Consider the following 15,081-nt stretch of genomic DNA (forward strand, 5'->3'; position numbering starts at 1 on the left):
AAGATAGAGGGATTGCGACTTCAGGCCAAATTCAAGTGATAAAGGGTATACCAATTTAAAATGGGCTGCATCCCTAGTCATATGCACCTCCAAACACGTGCCATTTATTCATTTCAATCTCTTGTCAATCCCTTAGATTAGCCAACTTCCATACATCGCACTCTCATACTCATTTACCAAATCCATCCATCTACTCCGTCATCATGCCTTCTTCCATCCCACTCACATACCCTTATCAACACCTACTCCCCCATCACGCCTTCTTCGATCACACTCACATACCCTTTTCAACACCCTACTGATATCCATCTTGGCACACTCCTCTTTCCTTTGAACAACAGACTCCCTACTCCACATCTCTCACCAATCTCCTCGTTTCATATCCCATTCAGTCCACGCATGGATCACGTTCCCCATAACCCCTTCAGTACAACAACGCCTTCTTTTCACTCTTCCTGTCACCAGATGATTATTTCCAGAAAGGAGAGAGATACCTGGTCATGATGGTGTTAATGGAAACTGTTCTTATCCCTTTCACTATAAGACACACTTTAAAAGCTCTGGAGGTACAGTCACTCATAAAAGAAAAGACCCACCTGCGTTAAAGGAAATATAACTCGGGGTACTCAGTGTTGGTAACAGTGTATTTGACGTCAGCCATATGGGGGGATGAGGAGGGGTGTTTGAGAGGAGGGAGGAGTTAATCTGCACGAAACACTGCTTCGATCCACATTTCGAGTCAAACACACATTATATCTGACTTGTTATGTTGTCCTTCATACAAAATTAACTTTATGCTACAAGAACAAAGATCTTTCAGGTGATAACACAATCCCATACCCGAATCATTTATGCATTAATGTCGCACATGATGCAAATGAAACCCCCGGCCTCAAGGGTTAAATGAATGGGCTCGACACACTTAGAATGAACTTTGAATGAACTTCCCCCAAACGCAGCTTCACACCCCCACACCTGACGTCATTTACAGTGTTACCAGGACCGATATCATATTGGTTGAAAGGTGTCTTGGCCAGGGGGGTCGTTTCTTTTATGAGTGACTGTACAGTTAAAGAAATTACCCTCTTCTCAATTTCGTCTGAAGAAAATTTACAACGGGTGAAATGAAATGAAAACCCTATCTATACTAATGCGTGTTTCAGATGGTTCGACTCTCTTCGCTATACATTCGTCAAACCTTAGGAAGATAATGGAATTGGCAGGAGTGAAATAAATAGGATGTCATAGGATTTCATCGTTCTGAAATGGTTAACAGTACCATTCCTACTGTTCTCATTATTAACTTTTCACTCTCAAGCCTTACCAACGTCTCACACTAATGCACGTAGGTTAATATGGGCACACCCACACACCCACACACACACACACACACACACACACACACACACACACACACACACACACACACACACACACACACAGTCCTCCCGCAGCTCTTATACAGTACAATACACGGTGCTGATTCTCTTCAAGACTTCATAGCACCGCCCACCTTTCTACCTTGAGCCATCTGCACCTCATATCTTTTACATTATTCTCTCTCTCTCTCTCTCTCTCTCTCTCTCTCTCTCTCTCTCTCTCTCCGTGTACCAAAGAACTTAAACTCTATCACCAATGAAAATCTGTATTCAGTCACTAATACATTTCACTGCGTCATATCTCTCCATGACCGTACCTTCAATTCATATCTCTGCCCACAGACATTCACAAATCTCTAAACTGTTTGCAGTGAATATGTTCCTTAATAGCAGGCAACACGGCAAAATTAGGCCAAATATATTTTGCATACTCTAACCTTCACTAATCATCATCATCGTTCCTTCCCTTACATAATTCTTGTTCTGACCCCTCACATAACACCAATTACTGTACACAGCATACTGAAGAGCCATAAAGTCATATCACATCACTGTTGCACTTCAACAATAATAATGAATCCTTCGGTCAGACATCCACCTACTCTTACATATGCTGCAAAATCGTCAAAACTGTACAGCACGCCTCTCACTCTCCATGACCTCTAGTCTCTTAACGCAATGTTTCCAGGCATCTCGAAATTAACGGATCTTAAATTTAACTTTTTATATGTTCAATTTTCTTTGCAATGGACATAATTCTGCAGGCTCTCTACCTCGACGTCTTTCAGTGTGCAAAAAGTTTATACATTAATTTATACTGGTATATACTGTATATATTTACCTATGTATACTTACCTACTTAGGTATATCAGGATGGCTAGACATACCCACATATCTAATGTATATATATCTAACAGTCTAAAACTCATGACAACCCTCTCATGGCCGGGACAACTTTAGTATTTCATTCAAGTTACCGTCAGACTATTTTATTTGGCAGAGTGAGCATGGGAACCTCAGTGTGTAAATACTGCACCAATGACCCTCTCACACTAGGCGCAATTCCAACATGCTCTGTCAGCCACAGCCAGACTGCAGCTGTGAGTGAGTCCCAGGAACCAGAGTGCTAACAAAAGGGTCAGCCATGCCGTAAGTGTCAGTTCTTTGGCTACGGCGAGTCTGTATCTGCTTAACCAAAAGTCCGTCTTAAGGAGGAATATTATACCAAATTCTTTACCCTCGGCCAAAACGATAACCACGATATTTTTTAGCGTTTTTGGTGACCTTGGTTTCTCTTGGGCACAATAAAATCGCCTGACGTTAGCTGGAATATGAGGCCATGTAAGAAACTCGCAAGTCAACGAGGTCAAGAGGTCAGGTCAGGCGAGGCAGTGGCAAGAGCGAGGAATTCGCAAACATGGAGACACTGTCGCCAACACATTGAAAAATCCCTCTCTCTCTCTTTCTCTCTCGACAAAGTTTATTTTCCCCCTCTCCCTTGATTAAATTGCATTCCCCCTAGCGGCTGCGACCAAGGGGAAAACAATATATATATGAAAACTGCAAGGGAAATACGCATAAAAATAGTTCTTTGTCTGCCCACTTCAATAAGCTTGTTTTCAACCCCATACCGAAATGACAAATGATTTTTTCTCGTCCGTCATTCTCTTCATTTTAAAAATCCCCAAACCACGTAAGTAAATTAGACTTACCGCCGGTGATATCATATACGTACGATGGAAAAATTCTGATGGAAAATGATTTTTTTTTAATCCGCATTTTTACGTTATGAATGGTCGGAAATGTTCACCAGTTCTCACTTGCATATTTGTTTTAAAAAGTTTGATCTAATATATTCAGTTTCTTGAGTTCTAGGAGGCCTTTATTTATTTATTTAATTTATTTTTTGGCTACCGCGAAACGATTTAGCTTTCATAATACAGGATATCTCGCGTTAAGTAGTTATTGTTCTAACCAGAGACTAATCTAAATCTGAACCCTGTGGACTGCAGGCTCAATTTATCCATTACACCCCACCAATCTCCTTTTGGGGGATAGGGGAGGAGCTGGGGGACGCTTACACGGGAAGATGTGCCACCCACTTGTATCGGGACCACCGCGGTAAGGCGACTCTCTCTAACAGCAGCTGAGTGGGTTACCAAGTCTCCTTTAACCTTTTCAGCCTTAAGAAGTCTATATTATTTCATTCCTGCTACCGCCGGACAAAATTAATGAGTTTAGGAGAGACCACCTCTGACGCAGGAGACTGAGACTTGACTGACAGTGCAAACTTCCTTGTCATAATTTTATATATAGTGGAACTGGATTCTATTTGACAATCACATTCCACGTCACACATCGTCATTTATCTTCACCGTACGCGTCTGATGAGTGAATGGAGGTATGACCCATTTTCAGTGTGTAATTTGATAGCAGTTCACTATGTTTAATATCTCCCCTTTCCTCTTCCTGGATCCTAACCACTCTGTTTTAGTGGGGAAAAGATTTTGATGATGACGATGGCGATGATTCCTTCCTTGTTTCTCTCTCTCTCGTTTGTCTTATCTCCACCTTCATCTCTCTCGAAACCCTTACACTTGCCCATCTTATCACTAGTCCAACTAACTAGGCCTCATCTAGTCTCTCCCACTGCTACTGCACACTCTCTCTCTCTCTCTCTCTCTCATCCAACTATTCCTCACCTCATCCTTCCCCTGCTTCGGAGGCCGACCCTTAACCGCCCCCTCACTCATGCATAATACTGACCCACAAATGAAACGGATGTGCAGAATTTTGTGTGTGTGTGTGTGTGTGTGTGTGTGTGTGTGTGTGTGTGTGTGTGTGTGTGTGTGTGTAAACCCACTTGGAAACAGATACAACTTATTATGCAGTTATCAGGAAGTAAATGGGTATTCGGCACACACATATTTCCCCTGCTAAACAAAGGCTGGTTGAACAGGGCAGTGTATGGTGAAATGGGTCCCCTGTTTAACGTATGGGGATTATGCAGATGAGGTCGGCCACTCGTACATGCACGGCTAAACCAGTGGACGGTAATGGAACGGCCAAATACATATGAGGGTGCGGGTCTGTTGAACTAGGAGTATATTTATGATATGTCCACAATTGTCCTTCATATATTTATCGGTCTATCATCCAGTACTTTTAGGACCAACAGGAGCGCAGGGGCCCGAGGCTAGGCTACCGAGTCCCAACCTTTAAGGAGCGGGTAACCATCTTCTCTCTCCCCTGAGTTGCATTATGTGGGCATTAAACCCCAATCATTCCTTGGAGGTAAACCTTTACCGGCCACCTCCAGTTGGAATGCCCATCTCACTAGACCACCAGGCGTCATTTTAGCTACGCTATTACCAGCTACCGCAGCAAATGGCGTCTTCGTTTACAGGAAACCAACTGTCTTGTCACTCGGTGCAGAATTACCTGGAGGCAGCAAAAGGTAGCACATCATTGAGTGACTGCGCCCACATCTACCTACCACGCTGTATTTTGTGAACCGACGGGCACTGTATCACTGCATCCTGTTTACGTGTCTTAATCCGGAAATGTCTGCTACTCACTTCCCTGACCAGAATCCTTCCGACAAGCACACGCACACGCAGACACGCACGCACACACACACAAACACTCCTCCCCCACCTCTCTCTCTCTCTCCCCAACATTCCCACGCTCCAGCCAACCTTCCCTCCAGGCCCTCTTCCCTCTCCTTCCACACATAGGCTACTCTCTCCCTTCTTGTACCTGCTCCACATCCTTTATCTCAGTATGTCTTCTCCCAGTTTTCACCGCCCTCCTAAACTTCTTTTTCACAAGTCCTTTTTCTTCAAACCTCCCAATTCCTCTCGTGTTTTCTTTCCTCGTCCTTTGGTGATCATCATCCTGACCTTTTCAATCTAAATATGTGGTGAGGTAGTATTTAGAAACAAGTAAAGAGAAAGTACTAAACAGGAAGTACTATCAACAGCAACTCAGTGAAATGGGCCACATAATCATCGACATAGTCAAGTTATTGGAATCCTGGCTGCGTCTCACAGGTCAAACCATCTCCACGTATATTTTGTGATAATATCTTCTTAATGATTACCTACACCTGTTATCCTTCTTTTCCTTACTTCTCTTCTACCTTCAACCCATATAATTAGCCCTTTCTACCTTTTTCTTTTCATTATTTTGTATTCTTCACTATCCCTCGCCACTTCTATGATCCTCCTCCTTCTCTTCTCTCCCTCTCTCTCTCTCTCTCTCTCTCTCTCCCATCAATCCTTTTGGTACAGTACAACCTTCCCTCTAAAGTCTCTCGTTTTACTATATACATCCCTCTTCCTTCTTGTTTTTTCGTTCCTGTTCCCTCCTCTCACTCTCTTTCCTCCAGTTTTTCTTCTCCTGTTCCCCCGTTCCCTTTCTCTATTTTATTTCCACTCCATCTTCGCCTGATTCCCTGCTCCTTTTTCTCATCCCACTCCCTCTTTTACTGCCCCCTTTTCTTATTTCTAGCTTCTATCATTCGTTCCTCTACTACCCCTCTATAACCCTTCTCTCTTACTTCTACCTCATTCTCTTGTCTCATTTCTCTCTTCTGCAACTACCCCTTCCTCCCATTCTCTTCTCCCAAACTCCTGATCTTTCCTGCTTCCCCCTCTCCCCTCATTCTTTTCTCTCCTCTCTCTTTCCGCCTACTCCTGCCCTCTTTTTTTCCCCTCCCCTTCTTTTTTCTCTCTCTCTCTTTTCCGACACCTCCCTTATCCTCAGTCTGATCTATCTCATGCTTATTCTTTCTCTTCCTCAACCATTCCTTTCCCAACTCCCTCTTTTCTTTCCATTCCTGCTATTGCAACCTCCCCCCCTCTTTCTTCTCTCATACTTTTTCCTTCTATTCTCTCTCCCTTTCCTCTCCCACTCTTCAATCCTCTTGCTCATCTTCTTTTCCCTCTCTCTATTCCTCCTCCTCACCTTCCTTCCTTCAACCTCTCTCCGTACCTCCTTATCTCCAGTTGTGTGAGGGTTGGGTGGTGATGAGGAGTGACAGCGCCTGGGAGGATGGTCATCACCCCACCTTCCCATACCTAATGCCTCCCATTCCCTACGCCCCACACCCCCTCTCCATACGAGTACCTCCTCCTCCTCCTCACCCCATATCTACTGCCTCTCTTCCCACATATCCAGCTCCCCACCCCAAACTTCCCGACGCCTACCCCCTGCTTCCTCCCTCCCTATATACTCAATTTTTCTCCTCATACCTCCAGCCTCCCTCCCCATATTTTCTTCCTCCACTCCTATACCTTACATCCCCTATTCCGACACCTCCTCTCTCCTAACACCTCCTGTCCCCCGTCCACTCTACCTCTCACCCCCTCCCTATTTCAACCCCACTTCCCCTGCCTACCACCCCCACTCTCCTGATATGTCCTGTTCACCCTCTCTAAACTTCCCAGCAGCCCTCCCTCCCTCTATAAACCTCCTGTCCCCCCTCTCATTCCTTTCACTTTCCCTCCCTTCATACTTCCTGACCCCCACCCCTCCCCATACCACTATCCCCACCATCTTGTTTACATACGCCTTAATTGGCTGTTTCGTAACCTCTTCTTATCATTTGCAGAGACTCTTTTGTAGCATTTCTCATAATGTCTCGCTCTCCCGCCTCCCTCCCTCTCTCTCTCTCTCTCTCTCTCTCTCTCTCTCTCTCATTAGCGCTTACATTTCTCATAATTTCTCATTTTTTTCATCTGATTTTTCTGTTTTTCTAACACACACACACACACACACACACACACACACACACACACACACACACATTCTCTCTCTCTCTCTCTCTCTCTCTCTCTCTCTCATTAACGCTGACATTTCTCATTTTTTCATGACTTTTCTCTTTTTCTGTAACATTCAACCTCTCTCTCTCTCTCTCTCTCTCTCTCTCTCTCTCTCTCTCTCTCATACAGGTTGAGTTTTGGCTTCACGCTATTTTTTTAAACCTTTCCATCTTTTCATCAGCACTTTTTACCACTTTCTCATGCTGGTAATATTTTCATTTGCCTCACTAGTTTCCTTTCGTCTTTTATAATCCTTCGTTGCTCTCATTTGTAGTATTTCTCATGAGTGTCGCTGTGAGAAGTATTAGGTTTTTTGCATTTTTATCTCCATTTTTGGCAAGATTTCTAGTCACATCGCTTTCTCTCATACTGGCTGCTGTGTAATTATTTTGTCTACGCTCTTTTGTACTGTATCTTGTCTTTTCTTTTTATCCTTCTTCGTTCTATATTACAACATTTTTCATAAGTTCACCCTTTTACACACAGATAAATAGTTTTTTAATATACTAGCTTTTTCTTTTTTTGGCAGTGTCTTTTTTTCCCCTTCAGTCTCTCGCCGCATTTGTTATCAGTGTCGCCGTCTCTGTGTGTGTGTGTGTGTGTGTGTGTGTGTGTGTGTGTGTGTGTGTGTGTGTGTGTGTGTGTGTGTGTGTGTGTGTGTGTGTGTGTGTGTGTGTGTGTGTGTGTGTGTGTGTGTGTGTGTGTGTGTGTGTGTGTGTGTGTGTGTGTGTGTGTGTGTGTGTGTGTGTGTGTGTGTGTGTGTGTGTGTGTGTGTGTGTGTGTGTGTGTGTGTGTGTGTGTGTGTGTGTGTGTGTGTGTGTGTGTGTGTGTGTGTGTGTGTGTGTGTGTGTGTGTGTGTGTGTGTGTGATACAGGTGACCTTTCTTCTGTCAACTCTATTACCTAAGGTTTTTTCCCGCTCTTCATCCTCTTCTGCAAAATTATTCATGTAACTTTCATACAAATTACTTATCACTTTTCTACGAACTACACCATTTTTTTTTTAATCTTTTCGTTGTTCTCTTTCGCAACATTTCTCACCAGTATCGTTGTCTTACAGCTGACCTTCCACTTGCTTATTCATTTGTAACTCCTTTTCATTCAACGAACCCACACCTCTCCAATTTATACCGTCTCTACTTTCCTTCACAAGCTAACTCGCCTTTCCTTTCAGTCTTTTCTTATCATATTTTACTCTCACAGGCGTATTCACACACTTGTAATTGGCCTTCTGTCTGTATTACCACTGTCCACCCAACCATCCACAACTCTCCAGTTCTTTACTTCTACTTTCCTTTACAAATTGAGTGATCTAACGGTCCTTTTATCTACTTATCAACGGTATTTTGCTCACATTAATCGATCCACATACTAAACGTTTATTAACCTGTACACCCAGTGTCCACACAACCATTCACAGATCTACAATACGTATAAGACAAATGGCCGCATACTGAAACACAAATTGTGGCAATCCACATTTGTGCATTCAGTGCACTCCACAAGCGGATTCCACAATTTATCCATTTGCTTCGTCACGATTGTGGAATGAGGCGATAGATAATAAGATGGTACAAGAAGACTGGTTACATAGTACTTTATCAGATTATATGAATTGCTTCACCTATTCCCAGTAATTTTGGCATTCAAAGGCAGCACAAATGTGGCATCCCACAAATGAGGACACCACATTTAACCATATCAACTAGCGTCCGGTGCGATTCAAGGCATCCACATTTTTGTCTAAGCATATAACCATAAGTATTAGTTCCGTTCGCAGTCTTACTAGCCTTTCCTGTCACCCATTCCTTATCCTATTTACTTTCATTTCTACCCACAGACCCACTATTTATTTATAACTCCTAAACTATCCACTCGTTGTCCACACTTCTCCAATTCATATCACTGTGCCAAGTTTACCAGCCTTTCCTCTCATCGATTCCAAATCGCAGTTTACTCCTATAAGAGATATCCACTAAATCACTTGCCTACCCACCTGTACTTCCACTGTCCAAACAACCATCCACCCACTCACATTTCCATTATACTACTGTCTCTGCGAGTAAAAACACCCATCCACTGACCTCTCCTCTCGCTCCACCTGCTTACAAGCCGTTCCTTTCTTCCACTCCCTATCGTATTTTACTCCCAATCACCTCCCCACGGAATATCATCACTTGCTTCTCAACCTGTATTTACTCCCAGTTTTGCGTTTACAAGCAGGCTTCAGGCTTTGAGCAATATCTTTTAATTCATAACCTTTGCACTATAATTCCTGGATACACTCCACACCAAGTCTCCTACAATGAAGCTCGTCCAGTCGGGAAAAAAAAAAAAATCATATTGCTCGAAACCTAATGCCTACCTGTAAAATGTGGAGCAGGGGGAGACCGTATTTCCTGTGTTCAACCACTCATCCACATCACATCACGCCCTCTGGGATAAAACACCCACTGACCTACCACTTGCTCATCCACCTGTACGTCCACTGTCCAGCCAGCCAGCCACATCTCCATCATACCCCCGCCTCAGCCAATAAAAACACTCCAAGTGGTTTTTCCCTTCCACCCATACCAAAGGCCCCTACACGCCATGCCTCACATTCCGCCCCCGTTCGCTGCCTCTTAGCCGAGTTCCTGTGCCAGACTTCGGTTAGTATATACCAGGGATCTTAAAGCCATTCAATCCGGCGACATATTTTCCAACTCTTGTTACCTACAGACGATTTCATGATGTTCTGATGAGACTTTTCGCACTACAGGACGTTGACGTAGCCTTCATCAACCCCGACCCTTGTGTAGATCTGTCGAGTTAGATGCAGTCGTATATTAATGGCAAGAATAAAATAACAAAATATGTTACCATATTTACAAGGCTAAACACCTTGTAGGTTAAACATGTCTCCACAGCCGTTTACTATTACCAGTAACAGTTTTGTGTCGTATTTTTCTCTTTAATATTCTTAACTAATTTGCAAGATACACGTCCCCATAGCAGCCAATATTTTTCTATGTGGAGTCATTTTGTTCTGTCGCATTTTTCCCTTCGATACTCACTCCACGTGGGTTAAGAAGTGTTCTGTAGGCTCCAATACAACGATTTATAATATGCCCACTCGATCAGTTCAATGTTTTGCAACCCAATCCAGCTTTCAACACAGCGAATTATCTAAGAGTCCTCCCCTTCTCCCCCACCCACCCCTCCCACCGAGCCAATGTGAGGGAATGCAGCGGAACGTATGGGAGGGAGGGGGAAAAAACACATATGGTGCAACATATCTGAGATGGCATTCATTTCATTATGGAGGAAACGACACGACACACAGGGATGACGAGGAATGTGTGGGAGAATGGGAAGGAGTGGGAGTGTAGAGGCAAGATGGAGAGACTGGAGGAGAATGCGAGGTTGTGGAGGGTTGTGGAGAAAAGTGGGAGGGTTGTGGAGAAAAGTGGCAGGCTTGGAGAAAGAGACAGAGGGACTAGAAGGATGCAGGAGGAAGTGTGAGAAACTTGGGTAGTGTGACTGAGGGAGTAGTATGAGGAGGTGGAAGAAAGTTTGGGGAAGTAGTGGAAGGAAGTGGGAGAGACAGGAAGAGCATAAGAGGAACTGAGGGATGGCAGGATCTGTGTGAATGTGAAAGAGATATAGGGGAAGTGTGGCTATGGTGGGAGAGATGAAAGGGATGGACTGAGGTTTGTGAGAGGGAAGGAAAATGGCATCAGAAGGAAAGAGGAATGATGATTAGGGGAAAATGTGTGACAGAGATGGATTCTTGTAGAGGCAGGAGTGGGGCAGGAATACAGAGCCAGGGGGAGAAAGGAATCAGTGAAGGGAGTAGAAAGGGAGATCATCTGTAGAGGAGGGAGCTGAAAGGTGGCAGATGTGAACACGGGAGTGGATGGAGGAGGACTGATGGAGAGGGAAGTGAGAAGTGTAGAGCTGTGGAGAAGGGAGAGTGAGGATTTGTGAAGAAGGGGGTGAGGGGTGGGGATTTCTGGAGAGTAGAAGGGAAAAAAAATCGGGAACTGTGGGATGGGGGAGTGGAGAGTGGGAATCGGTGGAGAAAGGAATGGATTGTGGGAATCGGTGAAGATAGTGGAGGGTGAGGATCGGTGAAGGAAGTGGAGGATGTGGATTTGTGAATGAAGAAGTGGAGGGGTGGAGATCTGATGTGAGGGGAGTGGAGAGGTGGGGAATGGTGGAAAAGACCGAAGAAAAGTAGAGAACTGTGGTAAAGCTTGGGAAATGGTTGTGTGTGGATCTGTGAAAGAGACGAGGGAAGAGCAAGGGAAGAGGATTAGCTTTGGGGAGCGAAACTGGGCAGGGATGGGAGCTTAAATTTCAGTACGATTGCATCTTTTTTACTTTGTCATCTCTACATGACTTTATTGAAATGAGGGGAATATTCTTTAACTCAGAAAGGTTTGATACAGTCCATAAAAACAAAATATATCTTAGATTCTCGGGTTAAAGGGTCAACTGGGACGGCGAAGAAACGAGAAGATATAGAACTGATTACTATTCGTGAAAAACGACAAAACACGTGGGCTGTCATACATACTCTACGCAACAGAGAGAGTCACAGAGCAGGAAAAAAAAAAATGACAGCCGAACACAGACAACTCGGACGTACAGAGTAGATATACAGAAAACAAGCGTACTGTCAAAAGTCTAACATATGGCACAGTGAGAGTCAGTGAAGAAAAAAAGGAAGCAAAAACAGACATAAAGGAAGCAAGAACAGACAGACATAAAAGGACGCAGGAACAGACAGACACAAAGGAAGCAAAAACCGACAGACAGAGAAACAGAGGAAGCACGAACAGACAGACAAATAAAGGAAGCAAAAACAGACAAAGACACAGGAGGCAAAAACAGAAGTATAGCCAGTCTCTACTCCCATATCGGCTACCTGAAAATGTATAAGTCCACCAAGTTTCGTGGCTCTAGCCTTAATCCTTCATGGAAAATTAGGTGACATACGGAATATAATGGCTTACGGGGTTCTTAAGATAGCGTGGCTGACTCACTTATGTGTTCCAGACCATACTGACGGATTGCAACCATACTTGGCCAAAAGAAGCCGACAACTTTCATGCTAAGTTGACTAGGTTTGAAAGCTCTAGGGCCTGGCCAAATAGCCTTTGAAATATCGCAGTTTTTAAATATGTAATAAATAATAATAATAATAATAATAATAATAATAAAATAATAATAATAATAATAATAATAATAATAATAATAAAATAATAATAATAAAAATAATAATAATAATACTGACAAAAACAAGAAAACTTCTTACAGGGATGTAGCAAGTTTTAATAATAATGATAATAAAACAATCTGAAATTACTCGGAGAGCGGATACCTTCGCCAACGCCAATAAAAATTATAATTTATTTTTGCACCCGGACCCGGATCCACATGAAAATCTAATTTAACTCATCCTTGGCCTACCACCCACCTATTTACCAGATTTCACTGTCACCCGATAATAACGTTTTGAGATATACACAAACAGACAAACAAACACGGGTGAATACATAACCCCGGTCCAACTTCGATGCTAATAATAATATAATGATAATAAATTATAGTAGTAGTAGTAGTAGTAGTAGTAATAATACAAAATAATTATTCAGCAGGAAAAACAATAAGGTAGTAGTAGTAGTAGCAGTAGTCGTAGTCGTAGTAGTACAAAATAATTATTCAGCAAACAATACGGTAATAATAATAATAATAATCATAATAATAATAATAATAATAATAATCATTCATTCATTATTCATTGCCAGACGCCATGTATCCCAGACGGGGTGGCCAAGGGCTTAGAGTTAATTGTTTTACAGGGAGGGGCACTAATCCTCCACCAACCCCACTCGACACGTAGGGATGCCAACAGCATCTGGTGTTCCCAGGCGGTCACCCATCCAAGTACTAACCAGACCCAACGTTGCTTAACTTCGCTGATCGGACGGGAAGCGGTGTTAATAACTGGTGGTGCGTCCACTATCCACTTATTCTATCTGGGTGGTAACTTCAGTACATAACTAAACTGACGCCTGGTGGTCCAGTGGGTAAGGCGCTCCAACTGGATGTGGTCCACAGGGATTTACCGCCGAGGAATTGCTAATACTTATTGCTCTTACAGGCTAATACCACTCAGGGAAACGCGACCGGTCACTTTAAATGTCTCGACAGATTCACTTAGCTCCGGGATCTTATGTTCCTGATGACTCAATAATGGAGCCGATAATAAAAATAATAAAATAAAATATTAATAGCAATAACTAATACCATATCATCATCATCACCATCATCAAAATCACCACCACCACCACCAATAATAATAATAATAATAATAATAATAATAATAAAATAAAAATAAAAATAATAACAACAACAGCAAACTGAGAGGTAGGTAGGCAGCAACAACCCCCCCCCCCACACACACACACACAACAAAGCACCTCTGCCTACCCTCCATCTCAATTTGCATACCGGAAAAAGGGCAAACAAAAATCATATGCTCTCTGTTTCCCGATGATGGTTAAATTCTAGTCGGGGAATGCTTTTATCGTGTAATTTATTGAATAGCATACAACCTATTAATATATGCAAATTGCTTTTTCCAACCTGCAACCCTTTACTCCTAAAAAAAAAAAAAAAATGGGGAGGAGAGGGGTGTGTGGAGTGAGAAGGGGGGTAAACATATATTGCTTTGTCTTTATGCCTGTGGTTCGGAAAGGGAGGGGAGGGGGAAGGAGAGGAGAGGAGAGGAGAGGAGAGGAGAGGAGAGGGTGAGAGGGGAGAGGGGAAATGAGAGGAGGCGAGAGAATGATGCGTTGAAAATGGAAAACCAGGAAATATGGATGTATAATAGAGAAACGAAAGTTGTGAAAAACTGAGAGAACGGATAAGAGGGATGTTTGGAAGGAAAAACAAAAGGACAGAAAGTGAGAAGGGAAAGGTGCAAGAAATTGGGATAAAAACGGAATTTTGAAGTAAGAAAAACAGAGCAGGAAAGGAATACAGGGAAACAAAAAGGAACTACAAAGCGAAGGGAAACACGAGGCCCAAGACAAGCGTAGAAATAGGGAAATCTAAAAGTGCAAGAAAGTGAAAACAAAAGTGCATCCAGATGTGGGGAAAAAAAGACAGGATTCTGGATGTATTGTAAACAGAAAGCGAATTGCGAGATACGAAGAAAACAGAAAATGGAGAGAGTCTGGAAGCAAGAGAAGGTAAACAAGATTTTGTTGTTACTTTATACGTAAATAAGAAAATATGTAAATGAGAAAATGACAAACGTGGAGCATGAGGTGCAAATAAAGAGAAAGTGCTAAGAAATAAGGGAGAATGGAAGAGACGAAGTGAAGTAGAGGCGAAGGTTAAAGACAGATTTCACAGGGGTTTGTTCCTTAAAGAGGCTCCTCCTTAAACAGAATAAAGTCGAATGGCGTTAGTTAGAATAAAGATCGTTCTCCTTAATTCCTTTACTAACATTTCTCTATTATACAGTATTCTTGCGACCACTTAACGATTTTACGCAGCGTACGCAAGATATATTTTACTGTGAAAGAATCGATGAAAATTCCCTCTGTTATTTATTTATTTATTTTTTTTTCCTTTCTGATCTGAATAACATCGTCGTGAGGTAGTTACCGTAAAATATATGACGTCATCGTAAGGAAAAGGTTGAGAGGATAGGAAACGAAGAGGAAGGAGCTGCTAGAGAGAGAGAGAGAGAGAGAGAGAGAGAGAGAGAGAGAGAGAGGTTCTCAGGCGAAGAGAAAAAAACGAGAAGCCTGGAGGAGGGGCAGGGGGACGGGGCAAGTGCTAGAGGAGAATTACAGCAGGTGAAAAAATTTACGGTAA

At 42.8% G+C, this 15,081-nt stretch overlaps 1 pseudogene; it reads right to left on the reverse strand.

The window, feature by feature from the left end:
• Positions 1-13,096: 13,096 nt before the first annotated feature.
• LOC145405910 (5S ribosomal RNA) lies at positions 13,097-13,217 on the reverse strand (annotated as a pseudogene).
• Between the last annotated feature and the right edge of the window lie 1,864 nt (positions 13,218-15,081).

The sequence above is a fragment of the Coenobita brevimanus genome, chromosome 68 (assembly GCF_032717465.1).
Source record: "Coenobita brevimanus isolate Jiangsu-jjx chromosome 68, ASM3271746v2, whole genome shotgun sequence".
NCBI lineage: Eukaryota > Metazoa > Arthropoda > Malacostraca > Decapoda > Coenobitidae > Coenobita > Coenobita brevimanus.